The following is a 13,636-nucleotide window of genomic DNA, read 5'->3' as shown; positions in this document are numbered from 1 at the left end:
GGTTATAAACCTGCTAGCGTTCCACAGGACTGTCTAGAAAGAGTCTATGGTCGTTATCCATACTCCGCTGAATAACTAGATCAACAACAACAACATCGAGGCCTCTCATCTGTTTATCACACATCAACTATCTACCCATGTTCTACCCAACATATTAGTAGATAAAAATATATATTTTTATACATAGTTTAAAACCTGTATAGCATTCTCATTCAATACATATTCCACATAACAGATGAGGCACACCCACATAACACGTATTTCATAGAGAATAAATCAGATCTATGAGATAGAAGAAAGTGAATATACTTTCACACATATAACAACAAGATATACACATAACACGTATTTTATATAAAATACTTCATAATTATGCGTTAGAAGAAAGTAACTACACACTCACTTGATCAGAAGATGATCGGACAGCACTACGACTTGCAAAAGTAGTATTCTTCGGTAGATCTGGAAGATCTTCACAAAAAACCGGGCTCCTCGCGGGCAAAGCTTCAGCTCGAGAATCGCACTTCTCGGGATCTTCGGGGCTTCAGGACTTGCTTCGGGGCTCGGGAATAATACTGGGGCTTCGGGGTATAAATGACACACAAATCGAGGCAAAAGCTAGAGAGAAAGGAAGAAATTTGCAAAAGATATCGGCTACCCTCGCAAGCCTTTTTTAGGAGGTTGAGGCCTCGCACGTACGCTGGGCGTACGTGACAAAAACGTCATTGTTTATGTATGCGAGGCATTTAAGTCCGAGGCGGTGCACGCATCGGGGTACGCTGTGCGTACTCAACTACGCTGGGCGTAGTTCGGATCAGACTAATGACTCCTTCATATATTATCCGAATTAAAGATTAAATAAATAAATATTAATTATTTAAAAACTTCAGAAATTCATATCTTCTTCATACGAACTCCGTTTTCGACGTTCTTTATATCCACGCATAGGTGACACTATGCTCTACAACTTTCGTTTAGACTTCGTCGGCTAATTTTGACTTTATTTTTATTATTTATTTTTAGTAGGCCGGGACAGGAAAACTTCGTTATAAATTCATAACTTCTTTATCCGATGTCCGTTCTCGCCTATCTTTTTATCGCTTCGCTACTACTAACGAGATCTTCGATTCTCGTTTAGATTGTTTCGGCTAAAGACCGCTCGATCTCAAATCGAGTATTCGGGCTGCATACAGCTAAGTCGAAACTTCAGAAAATCATAACTTCCTCATACGAAGTCAGATTTGGGGGTTATATATATATATATATATATATATATATATATATATATATATATATATATATATATATTCGGAAACCTCGTTTCGGCCACTACAACTTTATGTAAAGATTTCGAGTTTATTTTACACTTAAATTTTGACACGTATTTTTATTCTTAACTAATCAAATCACATAATTAACCAATTAAGCACAAAACACATAATACTCAAATAATAAACTTCTATTATTTCAAAACGGGTTACAAAGGTTAACCTAGACTATTATATTGCTATTAATGACAAGCCCAAAAACACAGGCGTTACAATTCTCCCCACCTTAGAATGATTCCGTCCCCGGAATCACACATCAACAAACAACTGTGGGTAGCGATTAACCATGTCACTTTCCGTTTCCCTGGTGAGATTCGGCCCATTCGTGTGTTTCCATCGGACAAGCACTAACTCAACCATCTTACGTCGCAATTTCTTAGTCTTTCGGTCAACGATTGCCTCTGGTTCTTCAATCAACCTTTTGTTCTCATCGATTCTCAACTCTGAAAGTGGAATCATGTCAGGAACTTCTCCCGTGAACTTCCTCAAATAACAAACATGAAAAGTGTTATGAATTCCATTCAGTTCTTCTGGTAGTTCGAGCTTGTAAGCTTGGTTCCCAATCCTCTGAAGAACTTTAAACGGTCTAATAAACCTTGGACTTAATTATCCCCTTTTACCAAATCTTATAAGTCCCTTCCACGGTGAGACTTTAAGCAAAACCGAATCTCCAACTTCAAAAGTCATCGGTCTTCGCTTGTTGTCAGCATAGCTCTTTTGACGATCCTGAGCTGCTAACATTCTTTCCCTAATTATTTTCAACTTTTCAGCAGTTTGATGAACCATCTCTAGTCCCATAAACTGCTTTTCCCCAGCCTCAAGCCAACAAGACGGCATACGCCACTTTTGTCCACTTTTGTCCATACAATTATTGTAGGAAAATTATACCAAAGGTAAATGTTCATCCCAGTTACCTTGGAATTCCAAGGTACATGCTCTCAGCATATCTTCAAGTGTTTGTATCGTTCTATCACTCTGACCATCAGTCTACGGATGGTAAGCTGTACTTAAACACAACTTGGTACCCATTTCCTCTTGTAGACTTTTCCAAAACCTTGAGGTGAAACGGCTATCACGATCCGATACAATTGTTAACGGAACACCGTGAAGCTTCACAATTTCCTTCACGTAAGAATTCACAAGCTTTTCCATAGACCATTTCTCCTTGGCTGCTATGAAATGCGCACTCTTAGTGAATTGATCAACGACCACCCAAATCATGTCGTGACCACTTTTCGTTCTGGGCAGTTTAGTGACAAAATTCATAGCAATGTCTTCCCACTTACCCATAGGCACAGACAATGGTTCTAAACTCCCGTATGGTTTCTGATGTTGTGTCTTTACTCTAGCACAAGTCACACACTCGGTCACATACTTTGCAACATCAAGCTTCATTCTCAAGATTCCGGCCGCAAACCTCCCATATACTCTCTCTCTCTCTCTCATCAAAACAAATTTCGTCAAATCTTGCAATTCTAATCCGTTAGTCTTGAAGGTAATGAGTTCTAGATCAGAAATATGCAGTTTATTGTGTGATTCACCGTGTCATTTGAGCAGAAATCGAGAAAAAGGGGTGCGACGGAGTTTATGGCCGCAAGCTTGGGCCGCAAACCAGTTCTTGAGCCGTAAACGTCTATATGACCGTGAATTGCTTGCAGCCGAAAACTACGATTGATTATTGTGTTGTTTTGCAACCGTACACTCTTAATTAAATGCATTTTTCATGGTTTGATCAAATTTTGTGTTCATCGACCGTAAACACAGTTCTACGGCCCCAAACCCTGTTCTTGGGCCGTGAACTGCTGTTGACCGTGAACTCTTGTTGACTGCCAAATTTGGATTTAATTTAAACGAATAATTTTTTTTTTTTAATTTTTGACCCAAATTTTTAAATAAAAATAATTGATATTATTTTTTTTGGGATCAAAATTAAAATTAAATATTTTGGTTGTTCGTTTGCCATGTTTTCGTGTCTTACTTAGTATGGTTGAGTGCATGAAAATGGTGAACCTAAAATTTGCGGATATGCACAATCTTGCTATTGTCCTTGCGGATCCTCCAGTTGTTCATTCGGATCTTCGATCAATGATTCACAGAATTCTAGAGTGTTGTTTGGCGTCTGCTATTACAGCAAATCCTGTTGTTTATCAGAACTTAATCAGAGAATTCTGGGCAACTGCAAGCATGGATATGAGTGATGCCGGTCACTTTACTGTTAAAGCTTCAGTTCAAGGTCATGCAATTGTGATTACTGAAAGCTTTATCAGAGAGACGCTGCTGATTGATGATCAACCTAATTACCCCACGGAGATTGGAATTGAAGACACTCAAAGAATTCTAAGGATAATGAGTTATGAAGGAACTTCACCTCCAACTTTGAAGAAACTTTTACATCTGTATTGGAGATTGTTAGCACACGTATTCGTTAGTTGCATTTCAGGGAGGAGATCGGGAGTAGATGAGATTTCTCAAAGGAATACCAGTGCCACTGTCTCTCTCGCCGTAGGAATAAAGTTCAATTTTTTGAGAATCATTTTGGATGAGTTTGTTGTCAACATTCGAGCTTCAACTCGGGATACTTTCTTGTTGTATCCTAGATTCATTCAGCTGTTCATCGAGGCTCAATTTCCGGATGTGCGAAAGGAAGGTGATGTTCTGGATATGAAATCATTGGGTCCTCACACTGTAGGACTCATCAAACAGAATCGAAAAGGAAAGTTTATTTTTCAAGGAAAATATCCGCTAGAAAAGTTTGGAAAGTTCACTGAACTAGATGAGCCTACAGAATCTTATGGTTCATTTGACCAGGCCTCCTCTGAGCCTGCATTTTCTGAGAAGTCAACTCCAAACAACATTGTTATTGATGTATCTGAGGATGAAAGTACTGAGAAGGAAGATACTCCTACCCCTGACGCTCATGTGGCTAAGGAACATGGCGAAATGTCTAATCTTTCTCAAGGCGATGATTCAGGAATGCACGTGGAGTTTGCAGAAAATGTTGATGGCAACAACAATGATTCCTTTGATGATCTTGATCTCTCTGGTTTTGATCATGATGGCATTACTGCTTCTCTAGCTAGCAGTTCTAACTTGGTTTCAAATGAGAATCTTGACACTATCTTTAACAATGTCGATGATGTTGTTCTTCCAACAACTGAGACAAGGGAGTCAAATGAAGTTTTTGAAACTGCAACCCCTACTTCAGGTCAAATGGCTAGTGTTTCCATTCCAATGGAGACAGTTATGGGATGTTCCCCTCCTGTTTCTGTTCCTCCTACCTCAGAGCTATTTGTGAGTGATTTTGCAACGACACAATCTGATCAACCCCCACTGAAAAGACAAAGAAGGGATCCAAGGCAGAGTGACATAATTGCAAGTCTCGTTAGCGGCCTCCCAGTACCACCTACTATTGCTACTACTCCCAGTCTTACCACAACCAAACTCTTTTCTGTGGGTCCAGACACTACTTTTGAGGTTGGTGGTTCCTCTATTCCACCAGGTTTTACTCCTCCTCGATCTGATCGTGATGAAGCTTCTGTGAGATTGGCTATGCATATGGCTGAGGAGCAACTTCTAATGTCATCTCCTCATGGTAAAGGTATTGCTATAGGGAATGGTGGTTATGGAGGAGACAACTTAACTGTCTCAGGGCTATAGAAGGAGATATCGATGCTGAGTCAGAAAAACATTGAGCTTGATATTCAAGTGTCAGAACTTCGAGCTGAAAATTCAAAGCTTAGTGTTCAAGTGTCTGAGCTTCAGTCTGATAATTCAAACCTTGGTGTGCAAGTAGCTGATCTTACTAAGGATAAAGAGCTAAAGTCAAAACAGATTTCCGATCTCCAAGATCACTTCAATCTATTGACTTAAAGCTACTTTGAGCTGAAGAAGAAACTTGAGGAAGACCTCAGTGATAAATACCAGACGTCTATTGATGAATACAAGATTAATCTACATGTCCAAGCTTTTCCAGTTTCTTTGCCAACTGGTCAAACATCAGGAGCTGTTAATCGTGTTGAAGATGAGCCTCCTCAAGCTCCCCATGTTTCAGCAACCGTTCGCGAAGCACAAGAGGAAGCAGCTAAGAAAGGGCAACTACCGTTCAAAAGAAACCCTAATCAGAATGCTTCTTGGGACGAACCTACGATTACAATGACTGATCTTGAAGTCGTTCGATTCAGAGATACTTTCGGTGATAGGTCGGGAATTTCTTCGTGGGGATTTCATGATCCTCTCAACATGTGGATAGTGTTAAGGAAAAGTGGCAACTCTGAGCTCTACAGAGATAGTCATGATTTCAGTTCAGGGACTAGAGTCGATCTGACTGAATTGTCTCGAGCTCCTTTCTCTAATTTAACAAACAATCCTCAAGCGACTCAGTTTAAGCACTTCCTCGAAGATCAAGTCAAGAAAGGGTTTCCCGCCATGAATATTGTTGAGTCTGTTATAGAAGAGCATTCTGATATCCTTGATCCTAAAACTGATAAGCCTTTGCAAGTCATGATGTGGCCCGCAACCAAGCATGTCAAACAGTTCCCTATTCTTCAACATTATCAAGATCGATCTCTAAGTTCTATGGAGTGTTGGGTCTTTGATGAAGTTACTTCCGCTGCGGTCATCAAGCTCAAGAATGGGTGCATTCAATTCTACGATCGAAGAGATTTGTTGCAATTTCGAAAATGGGATATTCATCACCTAAGCAAATTTCAGATTTTGGTTGCAGAGGATACTTTTGAAGATGCTGCGAAGGTGTATACAACTATGGTTGTTGAGATTCTTAACAAACGGATGTGGAATGGTGCAATGGGGCAAGCGGACGTCATGGTAGTTACTAAAGGTTAACTTCGAGCTAGTCCAAACCAAGGGGGAGATTGAAGGGCTCAGTTTAGTGGTTTGGTCTAGGCTTTACAATGTAATAGTAGGGAGTATGTTAGTAATGAGTTTTTGGTTGGTTTACAGTTGTAATGAGTTTACGACCGTAAACTCTTCTCGGTCGTGGTCCCTATAAATAGTGGGTTAGTCAGACGCTTTGTGGTTGTTGATGCCTTTAGTGTTCACGGCTTTCCATAGAGTTGTACCAGACGTTTATTGATATAAAATGTGTGCAAGCTTGGTTTATTATCTTTTCTCTTTTATTATTGCTATGTGTGATTGTGTTTGCTATTGATCTCTGGTAAGATCCGTTATTTGGACTTTACAGCCCATTACTACCTCATGAGTCCAAGTCCAAAGCTAAGCCCACTAAGGGAAAAAGGACCATATTGTCCCTCCCTAGGTCCAACCCTAAATTTTGACCTAAAGTCAAAATCAGCAAGGGTCAACAAAATTCAACTGAAGTTAACACCCAACGAGAACACTGGGCGTACAACTCCCTACGTTGGGCGTACTTCTGGCTAAGCATGCGACGGGGAATTTCAGCTCTACACTGCACGTAGTTGGGAGTACGCACAACGTACTCCTCGGACTCCCTTTTCTTACTCCTTTGGTATTAATCAGTTAAGACAAACACTCCAACTATAGATCTGAGCTGATCAAGGTCTCTTAATCCATAAAGGCATGGGCTTTAAGCCTTTACATGGCTATAGGAAGTTAGAACATCATTTCACCCTTTTCAAACTACTTTACTCATGCATGGGACACAAAGGAAGATCAAGCAACGATTTTTATCCAGCTAGATGCCCTAAAATGCATGAAAGGATAGCCTAAACTCTTTGGAGAGTCATAAAATCGACAAGCTATAAACTTGAGGACTTAAACTCATAAATTTTGCACCAAAAGAGATCTAAGAGAATACTAGCAAAGGTACAAGCTTTATACCTGGAAATGATGTACAAAGATCGATGGTTTCTGTATCTCTAAGCTGGATGGCACATTCTTCTTCTTCTTCTTCTTCTTTTTCTTCTTCTTCTAAATTCACTCTTTCACTACAAGGGTCAAGAATCTATTTAAGCTTTCAAAATCACACCCACAAGCACACACTCAAGATTTAGGGTTTAGGAAAGGTTAGAGGCTGATAAAGGTGGCTAGAAGTGAGGCCATCATATTCCTTAAATAGGGACACAAGAAATATTATGGATTTCATATTGATCCTAGTACGCCTAATGTACTAGGTGGCCTCCACGATCTTGCTTAGTGCATGAGTACATTGTGCGTACTCATTTGTTCTCCCCGTGTACTCACTTGTCACCTTTTACAAAACAAGGACTAATTTTGACATATTAACGAAAGATTAGGGAAATATAATTATACCTTGATTCGGGATGTTACAATTCTCCCTCACTAGGATCAGACTACGCCCTCGAAGTCGTCCTCGCGAAACAGCTCAGGATACTGCTCACGCATCTCGGACTCTGGTTCCCATGTCCATTCTGAACCTCTACGATGTTGCCACTGAACTTTGACCAAGTTCACAACCTTGTTCCTCAAGGGTTTTATCTTACGATCCAAGATATCTACAAGCTTCTCCATATAGTTTAGGCAATCATCAACCTGAATATTGTAACGACCGAAAAATTCCAACCAATTTAAACTTTTCAAAAACAACCCGATTTCATTAAATTATTACAAAAAGGTTTTCATACAATTAAATTAAAGTATTCCCAGAATCACAACATAAACATGAGGAGCGGTACGATCACGCCTTCGCCTTGCCACGGTCTCCTGAAGAACCTGAAAAACATTAAACCACAACTGTAAGCCTGAAAGCTTAGTGAGATATCCCCAAAATACTAACCATATATACCATACATGCATAACATGCCATATCATATCCGATCACAGAACACCCATGAACTTCGGGTCTACTGTGTGACTGGTCCGCCACACCGGCCAACAGTCCACCTGGTCCACCCTCCGAGTCTAGCCATATACATCGAGTCTGCAGTGTGATTAGTCCGCCCGCACCGGGCCTTCAGTCGGCCTGGTCCACTCTCCGAGCCTCGGCACGTCTGGTCCTCCCTCTTGGGGCCTACAGCCTATCCGGACCGCTCGCTGGGGCTTCGGGACAACCGGTCCGCCCTGGGTATCTTGGCCTACAACACAAAGCAGGACCCGCCTCAACCCAAATCCAGTCCAAACAACCATGTGCACATAAACATACAATCATATAACAATTCACAGTCAACAAACTGATCAAACAGATCACATAACATATCGTCATCCTAACCAGGATACCGACCTAACCGGTCACTAGCATATCATCACCCTACATCTCAGGATACCGACCTCAACCAGGTCTCTAACATATACCATCCTAGCTACCAGGATGCAACATATCAAAGCAATATCATAACAACAAATACTCGGATCTCAATCCGATAAAGGGCCGGCCTTGGTGCCTTAGACCCTATTGATATAGTGAGGATAAATCACCTTGAAATTGCCGACTGAACAGATAAACCCAAGCTACTCCAACCACTTATACGATCTCCAACACTGGCCAATACCAAGACACTGAACTCAAAACAATATTCAACAATTACCAAAATGCCCCTGGAAAATAACTGGTCAACCCTTGGCCAAAGCCAACCTCTGACTGACTCTACTCGCCGAGTCATCCCAATGACTCGCCGAGTCCACACACACAGAATCTCCCCCATCCGCGACTTAACTCGTCGAGTCACCCCAAGACTCGCCGAGTCCAGCAACTCTGAGTCCTTTCTCACTCGACTCACCGAGTCATAGCTCAACCAGAAGAAACTTGCACCTCACGACCAGACTCGCTGAGTCCAAGAACAGACTCGCCGAGTCTAAGGCTATCTTCAACCTACTCGCCGATTTGTTCTTCCAACTCGCCGAGTTCCAGACCATCTTCAAGCAACTCGTCGAGTACACCTTTGTGACTCGCCGAGTACCTCTAGATCTCATCCAAACAGAACCTTCCAGACCATGCAATTGATCCAAAACGTAGATCTAGCCTCTTACCACCCATCCATCACGTAAAGTGGCAAACTTTCCGTGAATCCAAAGAGATCTAGGCATTTTACACTTTAGGGCTAGGGTTTGGGACATGATGGCTTCACTAATCACTCAAGAACAGGGACTTTAATGCACTTAAGACCTCCTCCACTCCAGATCTGAGGTAGCAACCTCAGATCTACTCTTCAAACTCAAGATACCACAAGCTAAACCTCCCATACATTCCAAGAATAAGGAATCTAGAAGAATAACAACCCAAGAACGAGATTATACCTTAAAAGGAAGCCCCAACAACAATGAAATCTGAATCTAAGCAAAGCACCTTGCTCCAAGCCTCCTAACTCTCCAAGATCTTCCTCCAAATCTCTTTTCCGAGGTTTAATTGCACTCCAATCCTTCACAATCGCGTTTCTAGGGTTTTCTGGGCTTAAGGGAAGGTAAGGAGGCTGGGGAGAGGGTATAATGTCCTTTATATAGGGATCATCCTCCGAAATTAGGGTTTTCTCCACTCAGCACCAACTCGCCGAGTCCAGCTGCCGACTCGCCGAGTCGGCCACTTAACACGCGACCAAAATCGCGACCCTACTCGTCGAGTCCACTCGTGGACTCGCCGAGTTGCCCTTTCCAATTTACTCTTTTAGCCCTTCAACTTTACTCTTGATATTTCGGGATGTTACAATTCTCCCCCACTTAAATTAGGCTTCGTCCTCGAAGCCTGCGGCAACTCAACTCCAGAAATACTCCCGCAACGCACCACCTGGCATTAACCAAACCAGGTTCCTCAAAGCACAACCATAGAAACCCGAAACTCACTTTCTCTTTTCTGGCGGTGTCCTGACCACCGTCTCAAGCCGGCCACCAGCATTACCCTCTGATAACCACACCCATCAGGCTCCACACTTAACAACCGAGTACCAATCCATGGCACTTTTCTCGATCCTGATCACCACAATCACTTGACTCTTACGAGTTAGATATAACCCTGAACCACCGGATTCCTGATCCGAGTCCAACTTTATCCACACCCTGCTGACAGAATGACACATTCTTTAGCCTTAGAGCAACTCCCATGAGTTCTCCTCTTGCAAGCGCATGCACATGCTGAACTAGCCCTAGCACTCTCGGGTTTGGAAAACCCGTCACACTGACGACATCTCCAAACATCCCCCAGGATGAACCACCACTACATACATAATGCCCTGATCAGAATCACACTGGGAGCCCAAGACTCCCTCCCTGCATCCCTTCCGAGCTTCTTGGCTCTACACCCGTGGAATTCCTTCCGCGACCTCAGCCAACATCCCAAACCGGATGTGATCCCATACCACGGCCGCAATCACGCTGCTCAATGACCGCAATTGGACCACTCCAATCATAACTCTGCGCTTCTGCTTTCACCTCCATGAATTTACACTCCCTCTCGAAGTTACATTCCTCTCTCTTTCCCTTTCCAAGGAAATCCACTTGGCCGCCTTGTCACTACTCCTTTATAGCATAACCGTTATCCATGCAACACACATGCTCTGAATCTGCTCGCAAGGACCCTTGAGTCCATGCACTATCTCCGCTAATCGAGATCAACACCCGGGGCCAGACCTTCTAATGCTAACACATCGCAACATACTCAATCCATTTCCTTGAACCGATCTAACAATACCTGCAGAGTCTTCAGCATGACTGGACCGCCTTACCAGGCCTTTAGTCAATCTGGACCACTCTCAGAACCTTCAGCCAATCTGGACCGCCCTCCAGTGCCTTCAGTCTGGCTGGACCGTTCTCCGAGCCTTCGGTGTGACTGGTACGCCTACCGGCCTTCAGTCTATCCGGACCGCTCAACTAACATTCATCATTCCGAGTTATCTCCCTTGGAAATCCTCCCATCCATACTGTTCTATCCCTCTAGGGGTTCCGAACTCTATCTCCATCATACATACTCAATCCCGGCCTGATCCCAGGCCCTCCATAATCAAATGCCCTAGGTCTGTATCCCGCCCCGCATGCCTGCCACTTACTCATACCAGCCTACGCTCTGGGCTGACAGAACCCTGCTGAATCCCAAACAGCTAAACAACCTCACATGCTCATCGATCTTCTGGAGAATTTTCCAATTCTCCCCCACTTATAGCACTGATCCTCAATCACCGGTCGCCATCACCGACCTCCCGCAACAACCTTACACAACACAAACACTTACACACGAACTGCATCGCGCAAGCACAAACAACCTTCACAAAATCACATTTCCACACTGATCATCCCGCTCGAAAGAAACTCAATCTGCAGCTAACCACTCCTCAGAAAGCAAGTGCTACCCGGCATTCAGACCAACGCCAGATTTCCGCTAATAACCCTCATGAATGATAACCAACGAATTTCCCATCACTAAACCATAACCATACCATAACTCTCAATGAACAACGAATACTACTATGAAAACCACACAATGAGACTAGCAGATAAACAATGCTCCACAATAAACACAAGATAACAAGACATTAAGAAAGAAACATACCCGCAGCTGCATCCGACACTGCTCTGACCTCCTCTGCTGTAAGCTGAAAAGCATGACCCTGAGCCCTTGGGAGCTCCGCTCCACCCTGACCTCCACCCGTGATCCTCAAAGTGGCCGGTGTTGGAGCCTGCACAGGTCCAGCAGCGAGCTGTGGACAGTTGACCCTCAAATGTCCAACCTGATGACAATGATAACAAATCCTCAAATCCCGAACCGGCACTGACTGCCGACAATCGCTCGCATTGTGCCCTTCCTTTCCGCCCTTGCGGCATGCACCACCGGACCTACAAAATCCGGTGTGACCCCTCCCACACTTCCCACACGCATGGCTGCTCTGATCTACCACCCTAGAATCAACGGTCTTGAACCGTTTTGGCGCCGGCTGCGACTGCACCGGAGCCTGCCTCAGCTCAGGCAACTGCAACTCAATCTCTAACTCACGCCGCCTGGCGGCCTCCTTTAACTCCAACAAAGTCTCGTACCTCTGCGTAGACACAAACTGTATGATATCTCTCTTGAGCATGCTTAGATATCGAGACATCTGAGCCTGCTCCGAAGCGAACTCAGGGCAGAACATCGCCCTCTCAGTGAACATCCTAGTGATCTCAGTCACCGACTCCGAAACCTGCTTCAGCTCAAGGAACTCCTGATCCAATCTCTCTCTCTCTCTCTCTCAACCTGCGGAACATAACGAGTGCTGAACATCTCTCTAAACTGATCCCATGAAACCGCAGCCCTCTACGTATCTGATTATGACCACGTGGTCAATCTCCACCAATCCTTCGCCCCGAGCCTCAACAGGTTCAGAGCACACCTCACCCTCTGATCAACAGGGCATGAACATGTGAAGAAACACCCCTCCATGTCCGATAACCATTTCATAGCAACAATCGGGTCCTGAACACCATCAAAGGTGGGAGGCTTCATATTATCGAAGTCCCGATACTGAAAACCCCGACCAGTTCCTCCCCCTGCCGCTGCTACAGTCGCTGTAGCCGCCGCGGAAGCCGTTTCTGCGAGAGCTGCATAGTGCTCATCAAAAAACTCAACCATGGCGGTCTTGATCGACCCAAATAGTTCCGGCAACTCAGCCTGGAACATCGCAGCGACCTCATCATGCAGGATCTCATGAATCATCACATCCAACTCACATGTGCTCATCTGACCAATAACCTCGGGCGGTACTGACCCGCCCGGAACTCCCTCTCCTGCTCCCGATCCTGACCCGGATCCACTCCCAGCATGCCTCGGGATCTGCATACTGAAAAACACCACAAAAGCTCAGACACTTCCCACTAACCGGGAACCAACTCTCAAACCAACCCTAGAGGTCATGGTTTCCCTGATACGCGTATGGGTCCTGTGCTTTCAGTAGTACGGGCCCATACTACCTTCCACACCTACCCATATTTGTATGAAGTACTACCACAACACCCTAGTGAAAAACATACATAACAAGCGCTCAATCCTCAAACTAGAGGAACACTGGAAATCTCCCATAAGGAAACCCTAGGCTAACATGCATCATAAATCAAGCAACATTATCATGAAATCCTGAAGATCCCTAGCCTAGCACTAGCATGCTGTTCTATCAAAGCTCAAAAACAAATATCATGTATGGTATTTTGGGGTTACTTACTGGCTCCGGCTGATCGTACCTCCGCGTCCTCCTTTTACTTATTTTGAAAACCATTTTAAATTCTCTTTTGAAAACCCTCCTCGATTTGAGACTGAAGTCACATGAGTGTTCCTCCAATTCACTCAAACCAAGGCTCTGATACCAACTTGTAAAGACCGAAAAATTCCAACCAATTTAAACTTTTCAAAAACAACCCCATTTCATTAAATCATTACAAAAAGGTTTTCAAACAATTAAATT

Source organism: Lactuca serriola, chromosome 3 (assembly GCF_051521515.1).
Source record: "Lactuca serriola cultivar US96UC23 chromosome 3, Lser_US96UC23_V15, whole genome shotgun sequence".
NCBI classification, from domain to species: Eukaryota; Viridiplantae; Streptophyta; class Magnoliopsida; order Asterales; family Asteraceae; genus Lactuca; species Lactuca serriola.
Note: the sequence above shows the minus strand (reverse complement) of the source record.